Below are 23864 nucleotides of genomic sequence, written 5' to 3' on the forward strand. Positions count from 1 at the left end.
ATATAAATTTTATCTCTAAATATTTTCCCTCTGTCTTTATAAATATTTACTTATATTCCTGATACCTCGGGTATGCCTAAATATGCAACTTCGGTATTTGAAAGAATGGTGACTCTCCTGATCCAATTGTAATAGGTTTAGGGAGAACACTTAAAAATAAATGAAATAGGTGGGAGTTGAATTGCGGCGGCGGTGGGGGAAAGTTGGGGAAAAAACAGTAAATGCACTCATGCATGTGATTATTCCACAGCTTTTAAAATAGGGGTGATCAATAGGGTAAGGAAAAATTGCTCTAAGACAGTGCCCACAATGTATTCATAGAAGATAGGGTATCAAACTACTGTTTGTATATTAGCACATGAATTGTGGTAAACAACACTTGGAAATGTCAATGTTTAGAGGATGATGATCTATTTAGATTTGTGGGAATGAGAATTCACAAGTGTTTATCATGTTTACACACCTTATTAAAATAACTCATTGGTTTAATTCAAAGACTCAGAGTATTATGTTAAATTATTATTATGAAAAACTCTCTTTACAATTCTGATTTGTTGGTAGATTTCTTTGAAAGCTTTTATCTATGGTCTACTACAAAGTTCTGAAATTAAGAAAATTTTAATGAGGCTACTAGATATAGCAGTTAAACCATATACACACAACTGATAAATCTTCTGAGAATTATGAATTCCTATCCTAAATATTTCCGAGTTTGTTCTTCATTTATTCTTCTTCATTTGTGTTGTTATAATTTATTCTTTTTTATTAATTCTGCCCCACTTAGTTAAAAAAAAGTTGAGATTTTAAAAACATGTGTTTCATTCCTATGTTTGTTTAAAGTTCTGTAATAGCAATTTATTAATTAACTCAGTAAGTAAATATAAATGAATTTTGATTAGTTAAAATTCAGTAACTTCACTTCTTGCCAATATACTAAAGAGCACCTGGCAATATTCTGCTATCAAATACCACAAAGAATGGATGATACTCTAAAACCTTTTGTAGTAGTAAAGGGAACACTTTTTAGACTGCACCTCCCAGTGGACTGTTTTGGATCCATTACCAAGATTATTACATAGTGAGACAGACCCATGGAGAGAGTAATTTATATATATATATTAAGAGTGTCAGGCACTGCGCTAGAAAATTTCACATGTAGTGCCTCTTTTAATCATCACAATGACTTGCAAAATAACCATTATCACCGTTTTGCCTCTCTTAAAGCCTTGCATATAGGGTCCATATTTTATTAGCTTTATACTCCCACTATCTGGATTTGATTTATTATACAGGTGCACACACACACACACACACACACATACACAATAGAAGGATGAGGAAACTGACTAACAAAGCATTTGACTGATTTGCCCAAATACAAAATTATTAAATAAAAATTAAGTCTCTCTAACCTTGAAATCCACATAAACCTCCTTAACATTGCACTCTTAAGGTAAGAATATTTCACTGTGTTCATATAAAAATTATCTAGAATTGTGTTATTGATCATGAGTTAGTTGCATTTGCAAAATAAATAAATATTAAGAGTATGGATTGATGCTTACAGAAAAAGAGAACAAACTTATAATCTTAAATTACTTGACACATGCTCTAAGTGATAGAGGCCATATAGCCTATCAGATTTTTTTGAACTTTGTAAAGATCAAGAACGACCAAGAGAATAATCATTTTCAGAACAACAAAAATTCCTCATATCTTCTTCTAGTGCATGACATATACTAGCTACTTGATGGAAGATTGCTGTTAAAAATCCTCTAATGACTGATGTTGTTAAAGAAACTCACATTATCAAGAAGAACCAAAGATACATTTTACCAAATTAAATAATTTCTCTTTACCATGTATTCTGTTGCTTCTTCCTTAATTAAAAGTCAACATAATATTCCCAGATTTGCACAGCTAAAGTAAAAAGACCATGAGAAAAAACAATATGGACATTTAAATTACACAGATACATAGTTCATTTTGAAAATTCAGCATCACATCTTAACAGAGGAGCAATAAAATATCCTTACCTTAGAAAATTGTGCATTTATCCATTTTGTGAATGTTTTCTTTTGAACATCTTCTCTTTCATCTACAATGTAAAATATATATATATAAAGAGCTAAGAAGCAACTCTGGATATCACTTATATTTTACAACCAAAATAACTTTCAGTTATTATGCATTAGTGTTATTTTATATTTAGTAGTAAATTCACTGATAATGAAATCAGACATGAGTGATATTGCTACTGAGCATCCACACTAAAATGAAATCTGAAAAATATGATATGGTCAAGTCCATACTCATTCAAATACTGTATAAAGGCATTACAAAAAAGTGGTCTCATATGAACAAATGAGACTATTTGTTTATTCCCCTATAATGAGTAGATACTCTAGTATAATCAAAAGAAACTATTGTCTGTTATTTCTTCTGAAAAACTATTCTTGAGCTTTTCCTCTTGCCCCTCTCCCCAGTCCATGAGGAAATTATTTTTCCCTCCTTTGTAATACCTACATACTCTAACACAGGCTGCTAACATAGCCTCTTCCCATTATAGGAGAGGTTTCCTGATGATCAGGAGCATGGCTTAGTTATCTCTGTATCCCAGAACGTAGCACATTGTCTGCACAAATTAAGAGCTCAGAAAATATCTGATAAATATGTGAATGCTTTAGAGGAGGGGGATCTTAAAACTCCAAAATTTCTAACACTTCTTTTCATCTAAAAGTCAGGAAATTTCAAATCAAAATGCAAGTGATACTCTTCATGGATTACGTATAAATACTCAAAGGAAAAATCCCCAAGGACTTCAGACACCAGGAGGTTAGGGTGGAAAATTATTAAGAAAGAGCTTCGCAGAATTCATGCTTCTAAAAATTGTCTCTTTTTTCCAAAGCTGGAAGTTAGTATTGAGCCAAATGGACAGGAAAATCATCAATCTTGATTTATTAAAATGCTTGTTTGATGCTGAAGCCTATCTTTAAATTACAGTAAATGCAACCATATTGGTCAATGTTGAATAAACGAGTGCATGTGAGAGAGATTTAAAATTGAGAGATTTCATATTTTATTTACATGGGTCAAAAGAACCCTTATTGAAATGCCCTCATAAAATAACCTCATTTGCTCTCATATTACTTTTCAGTAGTAAATCTCCATTGCTTCCGAAAACAGAAGATACACAGTAAACAATCACTTTCCTATGACAAATGTATCTATGCATTAAGAATATCTGGAAAAAAAAAAAAAAAAAGAATATCTGTTTACCTTTAAAGCATATTATTAATCCATAAGTAGATACTCTTAAGCAATATAAGAGATAATAGTGGAAAAATAATAAACCTAACACTGTTTTCTTAGATGAGAAAATGTTATTTAGCATCACAAAATGCTTCCTTCTTATTTGTGTTACTCCCACAAGCTACTATGTATGGTCAAATATCAACATTATCCATACAGTATAGAATACATGATAGCTATAACATAGAAGTCTTTCCTTTGTTGACAAGTGTGAATAAATAAAAATAGATACTACTAGTTTTCAAACCTAATCTAGCCTCTTTTGAATATTAGTTCCATAAATTCAATACTACCCTTCGTATAATGATAATAAAAAATAAACAGAAGTTCAGATGGTCAAGATTTAACCATTTTCACTGACTTGCTCTATAGGAAGACTGGTCTGTACATCTATTTCTCAATGACATACACATATACTCCTAAAAGTTAATAACCTTATTTGCAATTCCACTTATTTTTTCTTACATGTGCATACATATCCTATCTGTCAGGCATGGGAGAGTAAACGAGTCATCTGAAAGCATTCATTCAGAGGTTTCTAAAACATACCCAATCATCTTCACCAAAAGCTGAATAGGAGGACATTTTGAAGAGATTTGTTCCAGATGCTTTTAAATGAAAAGTGGGTAGTAAAGCAATATTTTTATTGTTTTTGATTATACGTACAAAGAACAATTTTTAGATAGGCCTTGAAGGCAGAAGGGAAACCTTAACATTATGTGCAAAATATTATGTATCTGCTGTGTAAATGGCACTAGATGTGAGCTTCATCATATAAACACCTTCACTAAATGTCCTCTCATACCTCTTTTGCTTTCAATGCAAGAAAAATGTGCCTTCAGTGAATTACCTGCTAATGTTTTATTTTAGTATAGAAATATTTATTTTCTTTAACATGACAAATATTAATAATATTAATTTTATTATAAGATATTACATTTATTATTACCTTGTTGTTCACAAAGCTATTTTACATATATCATCTCAATCAATCCATATGTAATTTACCATTTTATATCTGAAAGAAATACAGGCTCAGAGGGAATAAAGCTGATAAGTGACAGAGATGACCTTGCTATAGATTATTTGAATCAAAGTCCACGGCTTTTCACAGTGACCAATTTACATTATAACTGCATAGATAATATGGAATGCTAGAAGGTGATCAGAGTCACAAAAGGTGAACATACTACCACAAATACAAAATAACCATGAATTTAGAGCCTCTATTTTGAACAACCCAGGGGGTTCCATGTACACTGTAACCTATGTGAATGACATCCTGGAATTTTATAGTGCACAACCTGCATGTCTGTATGGATTTATCCAGAAGTGAAAATTGAACCTTCTTTATGATGCTGGATGATTTGTTAATATTTTATATAATAATGCTCCTATATTTGCTAATTAATATTTGGTGTTTTGATTTTTGTCATATATTAATATGATGAAAATATTTTAACATACAAAAAATCACCAAAAGTTTTGTGTCTGTACATTACAATACCCCAAAACATGTATTTTGCTTAGCCACAATAATATTCTGCCTTTTTTTCACTTATTTTATCATAAATATCACATGCGCTGCCCTTTCCTTTTGTTTGCTATTAGAGATTCCATCATAATGAACATCTTTATGCATTCTTTTTCAGCTTCTGCTATATAATAGCCTTAGAAGAAATTACTGGGTCAACGTTATGGAAACTTTTATGGCTTTTACTAAATATTGTCGTATTGCTTTCCCAATGGTCATATCAATTTTTAGTGGTACCAGAAAGAATGAGGTTATGCTGTTGAGAAGAAGTTTTTTGCTTGTATTTTTAGACAAATGCTGTTTTATTAGATACAAGGAGAGAGCTGATGCTTGTTTCAATTTGAATCGGTTTGATTACTAATGAAATAGAACACAATTTATACATGTATTTATTCTGTATGTTTCTACTTTTGTCAAAATACAAAAGTAGAAACATACTTTTTACGTTTAAAAAAAATAAAAAGTTTATATCCTCTGCTCATGTATCTATTGAACACTTGATAAATTAATTGGAATGAGGTCATAAATTAGTAGTTTTTAAACATTTCAAGACATGGACTCCATTTGATCATCTGATAAAAATAATGTTCATTTTCTACAGAAAAAAATGCCTATACAGACATATTTACATACAGTTTTATGGGGTTCACTGACCTCCTTGCAAAAGATTCCTATTACCATGAAATCCAAGTTAAGAATCACTATTGTAAATTAAGCTACTTACTCATAGTCAATAAATGAATATATGTTCCCAAGTGGTCCTATTTTTTTTTTCAATTTTTGTTTCATTTATACTACGCTAAAATTTTATACTTTTATATATTTGAATCTATTTCTACTGTAATTTCTCATATGACTTAAAATTGGATCATTTTAAGCATGATCAGCTATGTATCCATAGTTAACCTAAAGTTGATACACATAAACCTATATATATAAATTGTTATCAAGCTTATAGAGACTATTTCAATACTTTAATAAAATATATGTTGTTGTAGACACACAGTCTATAGTAAGAGATATTAATGTGAAATCATCAACAAAGAGAATGAGAAAAGAATAAAGTGAAATCTGTTTTATTAGGAAGTGATTATCTATATACTCCCGTTTAATCATTTCAAGAAGCACATATTCTATTTCATTTCCTCGAGGGTTTGTTTATGACTGATTTTCTTTTACTAATAAAAATATGCCTGGGTATAACAATGTGAGAGGCAAGGAAGAAAAATCTCTCTTAGAAAAATTTACTTGAAAACTGTTCCCTGGAGATATCAAAGAGTGAAGAACTACTACTTCATAACTTGCAAAAAGTGAGGAACATTTTATTTTATTCTCTCTGTGGGGAAAGCCCGTATAAAATTCCCTTTCTGCCATACATAAAAACTATATTTAATCTCAGAATCAATTAACCCTTTCTAATAAAGTCATTTTTTATTCAATAAATCTGGTCCTTCATATTTTCTAAGATTAGTGCAAAAACCTTTTGCCCTGTTATTAACTTTTATATTCCTGAGACCCTCAATCCCCTATAAATGTGGGATAATTAAATTGGGATATTAATGATTCACAAGGGCGAGTTACTGCACAAAAATGATATGGGCAAACTGAGAGAACATGAAATCAGGGCAATAGGCCTCAAGTTCCACTGCAGGACTTATTAGAATGGTGGCCTTTATCTGTGCAATGAGGGTATTAATTGCCTTTTAACTCATGGAGCTGTTGTTAGGATGTAGTGAAATCATTTATTTATGCAATAATTTATAGAAAAATTGTATACAGAATGCTTAGTATATGCTCGTCACTGTACTAATTACCAAGAAGATAAACAAGACTCATCTTTACCAAAGTTCACGGTATAGTAGAAAATAGATATATCATGGGTAAATATTAAACATTTTATATAATTAAGGATACGTATATTCAAAGGGTACTATGGGAGCACAAAGAAAGGGATATGTAGCCACATGGATGTTAGGGAAGACATTTTCTGGAAGGTGATGGCTAGGTTTAATCTAGAAAGATGATTAAAAATAAGGAAAGAAAAAAGGTGCAAAGGGAAAGATGAATCTTTCTGAGGAGATAGCAAGAGCAAAGGCAGGGAGGTAAGAAACCAAAAGAGCATGCTTCTCATTATACACAATTCACTTTTCTTGCACTCTAAAATGTGAAGAAGAGGGCAGCATGGGATGAAATTACAAAGGGAGTTGGTAGTGAGATCATGGGAAGTCTCCATGATATGACCCCTTATTTACTATCACATAAGGCAACATGAGTGAAAGTATTTAAAAATGGGGGAAAAAAACCCCACCTAGTTATAGGAACACCAAGAATTATCCTCATTACACAGGGCAGTTAATAACAATCTGTGCCAGAAAAACATTTTTAAAAATGTCATTTCCTTGGGTGCTAGTTAATATGTTAACTGAAGATTCTCATCACTTAACTTACCCAGAAAATATAAGTTTAGGAAGAGAAGGAAATATTAAAGTTGAAAACAGTTTACAAATATACATAGGGAAGAAAAACGAAGGGATATGAGTTTATTTCACCTTAGAGAGCGAGCTATTAAGTAATATGTAAGAGTTAATTAGGGTCAGTCCATTCTCTGCTTCCACCAAAAATGAGAAAAAAAGAAATGAGAAATACGGAAGACTAATGGTAAACATTAGATAGGATTATGTGATACTGTGGAACATGATGAAGGAAGGCTCCAAACTCAGGACATAATTAGAAAGTGGATTTACCATGTTAATAATGCTACAAAATGGCAATGTAAAGTGGAGGAGAGTAGAATGGAAAATGGCATGAAAAATGCTTCCATTATATCTGAGTAATAGCTTTTGATCATAGGATTATAGAATGCTAGGGCCGAAGGTGACATTCATGATCATTTTATAATGAGGAGGTCTAAACTAATTAAATTACTGTATAAAGAAGAGAAAAACAGTGTCAAAGAGGTTTCCTCATTTCCCACTCACTGGACAGTCAGTGTAATACAGTTTTCACTGCTCATCATCCTATAAAAGTTTTTCTTAATAACATCACCTATACCCTTTCTAATTTCCAAGACAGTGACTGTCTGGGTTATAACTGTCTTTCCAGCACTAAGCATTGAAAGTGTTACACAGTAGAGCTCAATAAAGGTGTTTTTAAGTTAACGAAGACCAAATTTACTTTTCAGACCTCTTCTCATTTTTCTTCTGTGCAGATAATTAATTCTGTTAACCTGTGGTAGAGAGGATAATGGTCCCCCAAAGATGTCCACATCCTAATCCCCAGAATCTGTGAATAAGTTTTATTAAAACTTGTTTTAAAATAGGTTAAATTTAAATTATTTTAAAAGTCTTTGTTAAGGCAAAGAGAATTACAGTTGCAGATGGAATTAGATGTGCTAATCAGCTCATTTTGGATAGGGAGATTATCCTGGGTTATCTGGGTGGGCCCAGTGTAATTGCAAGTGTCCTTGAAAGGGCAAGAGGGAGGCCCAAGAGGGCGAATCAGAGAGATGGCAGAATGAGAAGGACTTGGCCCAATTTTGCTGGTTTTGAAGATGGAGGAAGAGGGCCATGAGCTAAAGAATGTGGACAGCCTCTAGAAAATGGAAAAGACAAGGAAAGAGATTCTCCCCAGGAGCCTCCAGAAGGCACACAGCTCTGCTGGCCCTTAATTTTAGCCCACTGAGGCCAATTTCAAACTTCTGACCTGAAGTTCTGAAGAACTGTTCGATTATAAATTTGTGTTATTTTAAGCCACTAAATTTGTGGTAATTTTTATAGCATTAATAGGAAACTATTACATAACTTTCCTCTTTACGACTATTATTTCAAGCAAGAAATACATACTGATACCTACTAGGTGGTAGAAATTCAACTGTGTAAAAGACAAAGTTCCTACACTTTTGGCCTTATAGCATAGTGAGAGAAACATACCCTAAAAAGAATAGACAGTAGGTACACAGATAAGTTCCCCAATAGAGAGAATACAGGGCTTTGTCATAAGCCTATAGGAAGGGAACTAACTTGAGAAACTCAGTCCTTCCTTGATGAAATGACATCTTAGCCGAGTTCTGAATGTTAATCAAGAGTACAGAAGCAGACAAGGTGGAAAAGAACTCCAGACAGTAAAAAGAGCAGGTGCAACTATCAGTATGTGAGAGACAGAACATGGTCCTTTCACAGAACTAGAGATAGAGGAGGACAAAAGTGGCAGAGATGACTCTTAAAAAAAAAGAAATAATCATCAGCCTAATTATAAAGAGCCTTAAACTGTAACTAGACGGCAGTTAGAAACCAAACCAGAATTTTAATTAGGGGAGGGGCAATATAGGTTTGTTTTTAGAAATGAATTTCACAGTATGGACAATATATTGGAAGAGGTTCCTGGAAACAAGACCAATTAGCTGGTTATAACTGAAATCCATGTGAGAAGTGATGATGGTCTGTATTGGTGACTTACAGTGGGACTGGAGAGAGGTAAATGCAGGCAAGATGTATTTAATAGGTATTACTGATAAGAACTAATTATTAATTAGATGTGGAGGTAGTGAACTGGGGAGAGGTAGAGCCAATGATATTACTCAAATTGGAGTCTAGAGATCTCAGGAAGAAGAGCCCTGGGTCTGTATATATAGCGAGGAATGGAAAGAATTGGGAAATATTGAGTTTGGGGTGTTTTGAGACAAGAAGGATGTGGGTAGTAGGCAGTTTGCTACAGGAGCCTGAAGTGCAAGAGATAAATCTGAGTTGAAAATAAAATGTGGGAGTTACAAGCCAACCGGCATGTAGTAACTGAAGCCCCTATAGTAAATGATATTACTAGAAAGAGTGCACAAGCTTTCTGATCTTCTGAAATATCACTGATTCCTGGTTCTCCTTCCAACACAAGGGCTGTCTCATAATCTGTTTCACTGATTTGTTCGCCTTTCATCCCAGAAATGTTGGCATTCTCCAAGGGTTCTAGCTATCCTTTGTATCTTCTTGCCTTGGTCTACTATGCTTATTCTTCCTAAGCAAAGCAACTTCCTCTCCCTCCCCAACCACCACTGTATGTTGATACTGATGATACCTAAAGCTATATTTTTCATTTTGATTAATGTCCTGATCTTCACACTGACAGAGCTGACTCTAGTTTATACCTCCACCTAGATGTCCTGCAGGTACCTTAACAATATCATTCATCTTCCCAAATAAATTCATGTATCCTACTCCTCCTGCCAATTAATGGCACCGTCATCCATCTAGTAACGAAATAAGTAACTCTTGAGTTATTATGCAAGTTTGAAAAATGCTTGCCCTGAGGTTAAAAGCCAGACATAAGGGGCTTCATGATTTGACTCCAAATGCTTTTCTAAACTTAGTATCTGTCATGCCTGTTGGCACTCACACATACCTCTTACCCCTCGGCACACATACCTACCAGGTCTACCCTAGCCACACAAGCCAAATGTCTCCATAAATAAGTCACACACTTTCTCACGTTCAGTCCCTTGTTCATGCACTCACTGGAATGTGACCTGAGAACTCTCACTCTTAAGATCAAGTTCAAATGTCAAGTTCAAATGTGAACTTAAGATCAAGTTCAAATTATGTCCTTGGCAGAAGTCATCAATCAATTCTTCTGATATATATATATACTTTAGCATTTTTCAAACTGTATCATTAGTATATGGGTGTGTGTGCGTGCGTGTGTGTGTGTGTGTATACACACACACAAATACTTTACTCTCTTTTATAAAGCATCTCACATACCACCTATCACCCCCTATATGTGACCACACTTAGATGGGAGGATTATTATGACTTTGTAATTCCTGGCACTTAATACGGTATCTTCAAGCACAAATACGTACTTAATAAGGATTGGTTGACTAAATCATATGATTAATTATTCCATAATTAAATCCCACATCTAATGAGTCCCGAGCGAATGTTTTTTCCCTCCACTTTGCTCAAACTGCTCTGTTAATTATAAACTTTCTGTCTTAATCATCAATTCATTTCCAAAGAAATTCATTGAGCACCCACTAGGTATAAAATCACTTTTCAATATCTTCTCTCAAAATTTGGTATTTGGATTGAAGCACTTATTTTCATCACAATGTAGAATGAATAATAGAGATAGAGAATATTTATTGCAAAAAATCTGCCTTGATTTTTCTGGGTGAATTTCATTCTGGAGTATGATGAAATTGCCCTTTACTTCATCTTGACTGTTGTGGCTTCTAACACAAAGTAAGATGCTATGGATGACCTGTCTGACCCTTTACCTCTCCTGTAAATGTTACTTCTTTCTCATGTAGGTCAACCGCTTTTTATTGTAGGGAGTTGATAGATCCAGATAATAATTTGAACAGCTGTGTCAGCTCATATCGCATAAAAGTTCCCTCCCATCCCCTGGCACTTAATCATAAAATTTATGCTATATTAGCAAATTGCAGTTATGGCCAGAACCTTACATAATCACACAATTGCATATTCATAAAAATAACCAGTAATACCATATATATTGAAAACCCAATGCAAGAATTGTAGAAACATGTTGATGATGGTTATAGAAGTTATCATGAAATAGGCCTAATAACAATGAGGTAGAAGTATCATATTCAAATTGAAGAGAAAATCAGAACTCCAAGAGTGTATGAAAAGGTACTAAGTGGCATGAGTTAGAAAAGAGAGTGCCATGTGGTAGGTGGTGCAAGTGGTTCATTCTTGTTCCCTTCAAATTCCATTCTGACACCAAGAATATGTTTCAGCTACAGTATAGGTCAGTGGTTAAACACATTTGCTCCAGCAGCAAGTAGCCTGGCTTCAAACCCCAGCTCCACTTCTCACTAGCTGTAACCTTAGACAAGTTTCTTAACCTGTCTGTGTCTCATCACATCCATCTGTACCATGAGAATAAAAACACTGGTACAGAATTGTGAAGACGAAATGTGACAGACATATTAATAATGAAAACTTAAAGAAAAAATACAGAGAGAAAACTTATAAAACTTTATTCCTGGTTATACCACTACTTCCTGTGGGCCATCTGTATAAATTATATTATCTTGTAAAACAGACACAATTTCTAGGTGGGAGTCATGTTAACAATTAGTAAGATTTTTATAGTATTTACAAGTGTGCAGCAATTAGAGTCTTCTTGATTTGAAAGATAAAGAAAGAATATGAAATTGTATTAGTATAAATTATACCTTCTCATGACCAGAAGAATGAAATTTGTTTAACAATAATGGGAATAATGAATAACTCTGTGGTGCATTATAATTTACAAAGTGAGTTCAAATAGCTCATCTTGTTTGAACACAAATATGTGGGTGTAGACTTTTTGTGGGTAAAAATAAGTTACTATTAATTGGTATGCAGACTTAAAATATACTTTAGTAGTGTGTCATGAAAAAGATCACTTATTTTTGTTAAAAATAATCACGGACTAATTATGGCAGAATAAATCAAAATAGATCAAGGTCTCTTATGTAATTTAGAGGTGAAATTAAATATTTGGGTACTGTGGCAGAATCACTAACTAGATACCTGCTCTCATACCTCAGCCTAGTCAGTTTTAAAGTAATCTATCTACTAGAAAATTAAAAAATACATTATTCTATGGTATATATTTACCTATCTTAATGGATTGTAAAATAGTTCTTTTCAAATAAAAAAGAAAGCAATCAGCCAAATGTGCACAACAGTCATTTCCAAATGTCTGTATCAGTGAGATACTTTATAAACAAAGGCTCAAACATAGAGTCCTTTTTTGGGTGCATTACGAAGGGATATTTAAATCACAAGGTACATCTGCTAAACTTGTACTATAAAGGTTAAGAAAATGGTAGCGTAGATATAGCTCGTGTCTCATGCTTTATTTTCTTGGCCCAACCCTGAATCTACCTGTCACTGTGAACAGATTCTGTGCATACTGAAGATTTCCCACCTCAAGCATTCACATCTCTCTGCATCTTGGCATTAGGGCTTTTCCCAAATCTAGGAGAATTTGGTAAGCCCATCTGCGGGGCAGCGCAGAAGTGACAGAGATTTAATTCCTCCAGGTGCAATCCTCAGTAAATGAGGGACAGAAATCTATGGATAAAACCCCAGTAGACCAATTGTTGGCCATGTTCTCTCAGGTTCCTCAAGGGTTACACAGGACATTGAACTCAGAATGGCCCACAGTAGCCCCTCTACTGTCTGTTCTCCTTTCCCTCACTCACTTTGCCTATCCCTCCCTTATGCTACCGGGGATCATTTCTCAAATGAACCACCTGAACTAGTACTTGTTTGAGTCAGCTTTTTGAGTAATGCAAACTAACCCATATGGGTATTGGAGCTAAATTACTTGACTTGGTTGTGTACTAGCTTCGTCTTAGGCATCTCAAGCAACACGAAGCCTCAGTTTTCTAGTCTGTTAAAAGTAAATAACCACAGTAACAAACTCTTAGTTTTTTTTTTTTTGACAAAGTATCCTGTAAAGCATTAAGTGTAGTCTCTTAAGCAAAAATATAGTATAAAATAGGAGTCAATATAGTTATTATTCCTAACTACGCATTTAACTGCATTAAAAGTTTGTGAGCAGGTAGGTAGATCAGATTATTTGTTCATGATTCATTTTTCCCTTTCCCTGCTTGCCATAAATCACCCTTGGTAGATTATACTTCCCACCTCACCGATGTGGGCTTTGTCATGTGTTTTGACCTGACCAATGAAACATGGGCATACCTGACAGCGTATCAGTTCTGAGCTAGGGACTAGAGAATCATGATGTATTTTCACTCCTCTTGGCAATTCTTCCCTTTGCCAGTGGAAATCCTGCCTCATGTAGACAATGTTCCCAAAAGGAGATACATACATGGAACTGACCTGAATCCAATACAAAGATTGAAGCAGACACGGGAATAAGAAATAAATGTCTGTTCTTGTAAGTCACAGAGATTTAGGTTTTTTTTCTTTTTACAGAGCAATATCCTAGAATAATGCTGACTAACGTAGCAGGTAAATTGTAAATGTGTCCTATAGAATAAAACACAATAGCAGTATATATAACATCCTCATTTAAAATAGAGAGATTTGTATTTGACTGTTTAAATCTAAATTTAATATAAACTGATGTATGGGCTTTACATCAAGTATTTAAAATTTTCTAAAAGTCTTCTATTTAGAATATATTATCTTTTCTTTCTCAGTCTTTCTCCTTACCATATCATTCACAATTTAAACATCAATGCAAGCATGTTTTTCTTATACATGGTCAACTATTAGCATAGATTGAAATCAATCTAGAAGATGATTTATGGGGAGAGCGTGTCCTAAGGAAGTTCACTGGATGACTGCAACAGCAACAGTCAGTAGGAGACTGCTCAGTTATACCTTGTGCCAAATACAGAAAGCACTTCAAACAGAAATAAAGAGTAATCATTCATTCCTTCTTCACCAAATATGGAAATCTTCAGCCAGTGCTTGTGAAAGATCAAGCCAAAAAGTATAAATAAAGGCCAACGATTTTTTAGCACATACGGGAAATTTTGCAGTCTGGGAAAGAGCATTAGAGTCTGTCTTTTAGGAGAGATTTCAGAAAATTATTACTGATAATACAAAAGAAGTCCTGGGAGCTAATCAACAGAGGAGACAGTTTGGAGAGTTAATCAGGTGCCAATGCTAATAGATGACCCAAGTAGCAGAACACAGAAAGTACAGTCCCACAATCAATTTTTATTCAGCTCGAGGTTGCTAACACTGATGACAAGTGGTTACTGACAGCTTCTTCCAAGGTTTCTAATGAAAGATTTCTCTTTCTTTTTTTCAAGTTCATTACACCACTGGATTAAAAAACTGTATTTTTTTCTTTTCTAAGATTTATGACAGGACCACTCTGAGAACACTTCCCTCACTGCACAGTGCCAATGGATAAGTTTGATCTCTGTCTTGACTTTAATAATTTAAATAGATGTGGATTTAGGTTAGCATGTAAATTAAGTAATTGTTAAAAAGTTCCCAAACTAATGCCATTCTTTGCACTTAGGTACAATTGCGTTGAACTTGTAGAGGAAACTATAACTTAAAATTATAAAAGATTTAGAAATAGCAGTAAAAATTTGGCTTCTTACAAAGATAGCATTTAACAAACAATAGAAGAGTTTGTGGTTTTAAAGGAATTTTTTGAGTCAAAAAAGAGTTTTCTTGATAATTTTCTTCACCTTATTTTTACAAATACTAAATTCTAGCCATTACAAAAGACTTAAGTCTAACTGGCAAATGATTTTCCCCTATGACCAGTGTATGAACAGTTTATGTTTGTGTGTATGTGTGTGTGTGTGTGATTTTCCTACTCTCATATTTAGATTTGCACGAATTGCAGCAAACTGCAAACATTACTTTGTGATTAGAGAACATTAAATGATTTTAAAGTAGAACCTCCAAAATATCTGAAGTTTATAAATTGACTACATCATAATTTCCCAATTTTATGATTACTTTTATTATGCTAAGTATTTACCAAACAGATTATACAGGAATGGCATTCCTGGGTTACAATAATATAGTGATTTTAGCTTTGAACCAGACTACCTCAGTTTGAATGTAGCTCTGCTACTTCTTAGGAGTGAGCCTCAGTTTTCTTGCCTGTAAATAATGATAATAATAATGCTGATGCTGCATTGTAATAAGCTTTGGGTGAATGTTCCCACTGGAACCTCTGGCTCTAATACTAACTAGCTCTGCTGAGTTCAGTTAATTATTTAGTTACCTGGAACCCAATTGTCTCAACTTAAAAAAAAGACAGGAGTTTGGAAAAGATAACTCTATGTGTTTCTTTAGATCTAAAATACTATTATCTGATTTTTTAAGCTAGTGTTTTTTCCAGGAGGCAAGATAGCATCTTTATTCAGCATACATGTTCTGGAGCCATACAGCCTGGATTCAAAGTCCAGCCTTGCTACTACTAGCTGGATTTCCTTGATTTATTTATATAACTTCTCTCTTTAGCTTCCTCATCTGTAAAATAGCTATAAAAATAATAGCTTTCTTATAGTGTTTTTGTGAGGATTAAATGAGCCATTACCTTTAAAGAGCATAGACAGTATCTGGACCAACATAAATAATCAACTTCGTTATACTTATCCTGAGAACCAAGGGCTTTTAATACAACTATGGGGTGAATTCTTAAAATTGTAAGCAAAATTTTATGAGTGTATACAAATAAGAGCCTGCAATCTTCAGTAGAGTCCCAGAGGGCTCCGTGGTTTGAAAAATGTTGGATGAAACATAAAGATAGTCTTCTGGCTCTTATGCCTACTAATGATCCATGTTTTACTTTTTTTTCAAGAACACATGCATTAGCAGTAATAGGTCAACTGGTATTACTGTTCCTTAGACTGTGATTTTTTTCACTTCTTATCTAAGAAATGTCCTGTTCTTTTTCTCTCCTTAATAGAGCATTCTTTTTATGGATCTACACAGAGTAACTGTGTTGAAAAGAAGTATAGTTATACAGGGTTCAGCTACACTCCTTAACCAGCCTAAGAAATTGTAGGCTTTCTCCATATTCCCTCAGATATTATTCTTTAATCATCTAGGTTTAGACACTTATTTTTTTCTTAGTTTCTTATACCTAAGTATACATAGATTCAGTTTTCTTACAATCCATTTTGTTGCAAAGTCCCTTCTGAGAAGAGCACAGCTTCTTTTGTGATATCTTGTGATGATAAGTATTGACATAATACAGTACAGTAATTGAGACTCAGCAAGATTTGTCTGCTAACTGACTGTTTCAGACATTTATGCCTTAATTTGCTGTATATCTTTAATGCACACTTTTCTTTAGTTAAAGCAGCCCATGTCAATGAGGTAATCATTTAAATGATCATCCTCACAGCATATAAAAAGGCACCATGACATATAAGAAACAAATCAGTCCTCACTGCATAGATGCAGTGGTTCACAGCTTGGAAACCAGTACTTTCACAGCACAGTATGAAACTGTGAAAATAACAAACTCTCAGGAGAGATCAGTAGAAAGAACCGATAATGGCTAAAAGAAGAACGGTATTGATTGGTAAAGTAATATGAAAAGAGAAAAGGTGTATGTTAACTTAAACACTAAATTTGGACAAGTATTCATAGATTAGGAGAAAAAATTTCAAGATCAAAAAAACGTCTTCAAAGATGAAAAGTGGTCTGAATGAAGTGCTTTCACTGTCTGAGTAACTTAACTAAGGCGTCAAAGTTAAAAAAAAAAAAACAATAGAATTAATGTGATATTTTATTTTATTTTAATTGACGTACAGTTGATTGACAATGTTGTGTTAGTTTCTGGTGTACAGCAAAGTGATTCAGTTGTACATATATATACATATTCTTTTCCATTGTGGTTTATTATAGGATATTGCATATACTTCCCTGTGCTGTAGAGTAGGACCTTGTTGTTAGAATTAATATGATATTTTAGAATAAAGTTGAATAAAGAGGTAGGGGCTAGAAGGGAGGGAGTGAGGGGCAGGCATTATTGACCCTGATGTTTAATACAATATCAAGGTCAATTAATTTATAAACTAAATTTATGTTCATTATCCAAATTTTAGAAACTAGAGATAAAAGGGTATTAAAAGCTTTATGACTGAAGTTTTGATATGTTTCTTTTGCAGTTTTCCTTGAGTAATTGTTAAGTGCACTGAACAAATAATTATATCTCCTGATTTATTTTTTTCTTTTTATTTCATTAGAAAAATTTATTTTCACTTTAGAGTCACACAAACTTACTATTATGCCATTAAAGAAGGGTCCAGATTATAGAACATTAAAACTAAACATCATTCAACATTCATTAAACACTGTATTGCATTAATAATAATAATAAGTTCTAACTTAACTGAAGACAAGTGGTTAAGTACAGAACCGAGATAGTTTATACCAATTCAATGTTTATTAGAACATTATTTCTTTTCCCTTTTCTTTTCATGTGCTATGATTTCATTTATATCTGTAAACTATTGAGATATAAAGGTATGAATGACATAAAAAAGCTGTACATATTTAATGTATACAACTTTGTGAGTTTGGAGATAAATATACACCTGTGAAATCATCACCACAAGCCAGAAACAGGACATCTTGCTCTCCTCCTTTAAAATTATAATTGGTGTTTTCCAATGTTGTTAAAACACAGTTTTAAACAGCTAAATGTATTATATGGCCCCATGAAAATTACCATTCTGTCTTTTTGGAAACCTTGAAAAATGGTTTCACAAATCTTGCTATTAAAATAATGCTGTAATTAATATCTATATGGACAAATCCTCTACTCAAACGTGGTCTTATTACCTTAGCAAAGATTCTCCAAAAGTAGGTTAATGGATCTAGGTTAATAATCATGACTATAATTCTTGGTACATATTTTCAAATTACTTCTCAAAAACACTGTATAATATCACATTCCTTCCAGTAACAGATGAGAACATCTACAATGCTACAGCATAGCCTACGTTGAAAGTTTTAAATATGAACTGAATTCATAGACATACGTCTATGTCTATATCTACCTATGAATTTATGTATATATATATGTTGAAAGATATCTCAAGAATTTAGACTTGGGACTTAGAGTTGAGTCAGGCTCTCCCTGACCGCCTCGACTATGAGATATAAATATAAGGGAATGTTGGCAATCACGTTCTGTCATGTGAGGAACATGGAAGCCAGTCTGGAAATAAAAGAGACGGTGCAGAGAGAAGGAGATGTGACAGAGAATCCTGAAAGCATTTGATTGCCTGCTTCCAGCATTTTCTTGAGGCACACCTGCAGTCTGCCCTTGCCTTTCTTGAGAAACCTTTTAATCCTTAGAATAAATTTATCCTTTAGAATCAATTCCACACTTGATACAGCTAGTTCAAATTTGGTATATCTGACTTGTAATCAAGTGTCCTAATTAATATAACACTCAAGTAATAGTTTGCTGCTGTACAGCAAAATCAGTTTTATTTCACATGTTTTGTCTTACATTCAGATGAGAAGATGCTTTCTTTCCTCTTGTAAGGTTGTGATGCTCTATCTGCAAACTCAAGGAAAAAAATCTCAACCTGAAACTATGCAGGAAAAAACAAACCAAAAACTCTTGTCACTTCCAGTCCTTAATTGGTTATTTATCTGCCATAAACACACGAGGCTGTTTCTTTTGTTCAGATATCCTTGTCTGCATAGGGCCATTTAAAACCAGGTTGGAATTGTCTCTGGGTTACTATCATTGATAATAAGAACTTTCAATTCATGCCAATTATAAGATTCACAAACACAGATGGGGGTAACCAAGGAATCCAACCAGAACTTTCTGTTTAGTTTCATTAGACCCAGACTTAATGAGAAAAAAACCATTAGCAAGGAAGAACTTGTAAGCCTTGCAGAGTTTCTTGCTTAGACCTAAACAGTGCTGATTGTGTCTGCAATGGGAACTGCGGTAAAGAATAAAATGATATTAAATTAGGTAAGGTATATATGAAAATAACAAATGAGAATGAGCACAGGTATCCCAAAATGGAAAAAGAAGCTGGCGTACCACAACCAGAAGTATGATTTCCTTTTAATGTGCTTGTTTTATAGAATCCACTAATTGCAGAAACCATTTTGATTATCATCAATAAAATAAACACATTAATAAAGTCACTAAATTTGTAAAACAACCTGCCTGACGAAATGGCACTAATCAAGGTACATGTCTTTCAAGAAAGTCTTCTTTTGACTTTACTAGACAACATAAGTTAAAGGGCAAAATGCCAAGGACAGTTAAATTTCCAAGTATGAATACAGCTTATTATTTTGATTAGTGTTTCTATTGTTAAAAAACTGCAAGTCCTCCATTTGATTTTACATTCTAACATAATAAGGAGGGTATTTGAAATTTCATATTTCAGCAGTCCAATGGTTTCCCCCAGATGACAGATATAAATGTATGCATGAAATTTTAACTTTCTTTATTTTCTTGGATAATTTTAGGTTATAGCTCATCACTTTGCATTAGTGCAAACCTCCAACAACCTCATATGCATCATTATGAGGAGATGAAAAGGATTAAGAAAGAAGTTTTTGTCAGTGCAGAGAATGTTAAAAGTCCCCCTGCAACTAATATGAATGGAAATAAGTGCCATTATTATAAACTCAATAAGAAAGAAAACTAACAAATGCCTACTTTTATATTCTCCTATCTAGCATTTTTGGCCCTTTGTGCTGAAGGGGAGCAAAATTTCCCACCCCAAATGTACCGCTTTCGCATTCGGATTATTTCCAGCTGAAAACAATCAAGGCCCAAAAGACTCAGGAAGAACCTTCGACCTGCCCCCAATTGCATAAAATATTTTAGATAGAGGGTCTGTTCTCTCACCATAGATAACTGTAGTATAACATGAACTAGGCGTGGTAGACAAGGAGGAACCTAGCAAAGTGTTTGTTAAAATTCCTCTCTGTCCCATAGTCTCTGCAGGGCTGGCAAACATTTATTTACCAAACAGTTGCTTTTCCATCTCCATGCGAATTACCTTCCTCCCATTTGAAGTCCCAGACCTCTACTTCTTTTTCGTAGTTCAGAATAGCATACAAGCCTCAATAGCCTAACTGTCCGTTGGTCCTCATATTCTTATGGAGCCCCCATACACATGTAATTAAATGTGGTTTTTCTCCTGTTAATCTGTCTTTGAATTATTAGGCCAGCCAGAAGAACTTAGAAGGTAGAAGAAAACTTTTCCTCACTGACAGTGCTTATCTTTGTTACTTTGGTCTGGACCATGGCATGACTAGACACTTCACTGCCCATAGGCCATTGTTGTTGCCTTGGCTCCCTACTTGGATTTGGGATGGATGTTTCAAACTACCTGCCTAATAGTTAATCAAGTCCTGGAAGCACAGAGAGTCCCATACAGGATAAATCCAAGGAGAAACACACCAAGACACATATTAATCAAACTATCAAAAATTAAATATAAAGAAAACATATTAAAAGCAGCAAGGGAAAAACAACAGATAACACACAAGGGCATCCCCATAAGGTTAACAGCTGATCTTTCAGCAGAAACGCTGCAAGCCAGAAGGGAGTGGCAGGATATACTTAAAGTGATGAAGGAGAAAAACCTACAACCAAGATTACTCTACCCAGCAAGGATCTCATTCAGATTTGATGGAGAAATTAAAACCTTTACAGACAAGCAAAAGCTGAGAGAGTTCAGCACCACCAAACCAGCTTTACAACAAATGCTAAAGGAACTTCTCTAGGCAAGAAACACAAGAGAAGGAAAACACCTACAATAACAAACCCAAAACATTTAAGAAAATGGGAATAGGAACATACATATCGATAATTACCTTAAATGTAAATGGATTAAATGCTCCCACCAAAAGACACAGACTGGCTGAATGGATACAAAAACAAGACCCATATATATGCTGTCTACAAGAGACCCACTTCAGACCTAGAGACACATACAGACTGAAAGTGAGGGGATGGAAAAAGATATTCCATGCAAATGGAAATCAAAAGAAAGCTGGAGTAGCAATTCTCATATCAGACAAAATAGACTTTAAAATAAAGACAATTACAAGAGACAAAGACGGACACTATATAATGATCAAGGGATCGATCCAAGAGGAAGGTATAACAATTGTAAATATTTATGCACCCAACATAGGAGCACCTCAATACATAAGGCAAATACTAACAGCCATAAAAGGGGAAATCGACAGTAACACAATCATAGTAGGGGACTTTAACACCCCACTTTCACCAATGGACAGATCATCCAAAATGAAAATAAATAAGGAAACACAAGCTTTAAATGATACATTAAACAAGATGGACTTAATTGATATTTATAGGACATTCCACCCAAAAACAACAGAATACACATTTTTCTCAAGTGCTCATGGAACATTCTCCAGGATAGATCATATCTTGGGTCACAAATCAAGCCTTGGTAAATTTAAAAAAATTGAAATCGTATCAAGTATCTTTTCCGACCACAACGCTATGAGACTAGATATCAATTACAGGAAAAGATCTGTAAAAAATACAAACACATGGAGGCTACACAATACACTACTTAATAACGAAGTGATCACTGAAGAAATCAAAGGGGAAATCAAAAAATACCTAGAAACAAATGACAATGGAGACACGACGATCCAAAACCTATGGGATGCAGCAAAAGCAGTTCTAAGAGGGAAGTTTATAGCAATACAAGCCTACATCAAGAAACAGGAAACATCTCGAATAAACAACCTAACCTTGCACCTAAAGCAATTAGAGAAAGAAGAACAAAAAAACCCCAAAGCTAGCAGAAGGAAAGAAATCATAAAGATCAGATCAGAAATAAATGAAAAAGAAATGAAGGAAACAATAGCAAAAATCAATGAAACTAAAAGCTGGTTCTTTGAGAAGATAAACAAAATTGATAAACCATTAGCCAGACTCATCAAGAGAAAAAAGGAGAAGACTCAAATTAATAGAATTAGAAATGAAAAAGGAGAAGTAACCACTGACACTGCAGAAATACAAACGATCATAAGAGATTACTACAAGCAACTCTATGCTAATAAAATGGACAACCTGGAAGAAATGGACAGATTCTTAGAAATGCACAACCTGCCGAGACTGAACCAGGAAGAAATAGAAAATATGAACAGACCAATCACAAGCACTGAAATTGAAACTGTGATTAAAAATCTTCCAACACACAAAAGCCCAGGACCAGATGGCTTCACAGGCGAATTCTATCAAACATTTAGAGAAGAGCTAACACCTATCCTTCTCAAACTCTTCCAAAATATTGCAGAGGGAGGAACACTCCCCAACTCATTCTACGAGGCCACCATCACCCTGATACCAAAACCAGGCAAAGATGTCACAAAGAAAGAAAACTACAGGCCAATATCACTGATGAACATAGATGCAAAAATCCTCAACAAAATACTAGCAAACAGAATCCAACAGCACATTAAAAGGATCATACACCATGATCAAGTGGGGTTTATTCCAGGAATGCAAGGATTCTTCAATATACGCAAATCAATCAACGTGATACATCATATTAACAAATTGAAGGAGAAAAACCATATGATCATCTCAATAGATGCAGAGAAAGCTTTCGACAAAATTCAACACCCATTTATGATAAAAGTCCTGCAGAAAGTAGGCATAGAGGGAACTTTCCTCAACATAATAAAGGCCGTATATGACAAACCCACAGCCAACATTGTCCTCAATGGTGAAAAACTGAAACCATTTCCACTAAGATCAGGAACAAGACAAGGTTGCCCACTCTCACCACTATTATTCAACATAGTTTTGGAAGTGTTAGCCACAGCAATCAGAGACGAAAAAGAAATAAAAGGAATCCAAATCGGAAAAGAAGAAGTAAAGCTGTCACTGTTTGCAGATGACATGATACTATACATAGAGAATCCAAAAGATGCTACCAGAAAACTACTAGAGCTAATCAATGAATTTGGTAAAGTAGCAGGATACAAAATTAATGCACAGAAATCTCTTGCATTCCTGTATACTAATGATGAAAAATCTGAAAGTGAAATTAAGAAAACACTCCCGTTTACCATTGCAACAAAAAGAATAAAATACCTAGGAATAAACCTACCTAAGGAGACAAAAGACCTGTATGCAGAAAATTATAGGACACTGATGAAAGAAATTAAAGATGATACAAATAGATGGAGAGATATACCATGTTCTTGGATTGGAAGAATAAACATTGTGAAAATGACTCTGCTACCCAAAGCAATCTACAGATTCAATGCAATCCCTATCAAACTACCACTGGCATTTTTCACAGAACTAGAACAAAAAATTTCACAATTTGTATGGAAACACAAAAGACCCCGAATAGCCAAAGCAATCTTGAGAACGAAAAATGGAGCTGGAGGAATCAGGCTCCCTGACTTCAGACTATATTACAAAGCTACAGTAATCAAGACAGTTTGGTACTGGCACAAAAACAGAAATATAGATCAATGGAACAGGATAGAAAGCCCAGAGA

Source organism: Eubalaena glacialis, chromosome X (genome assembly GCF_028564815.1).
Source record: "Eubalaena glacialis isolate mEubGla1 chromosome X, mEubGla1.1.hap2.+ XY, whole genome shotgun sequence".
NCBI classification, from domain to species: domain Eukaryota; kingdom Metazoa; phylum Chordata; class Mammalia; order Artiodactyla; family Balaenidae; genus Eubalaena; species Eubalaena glacialis.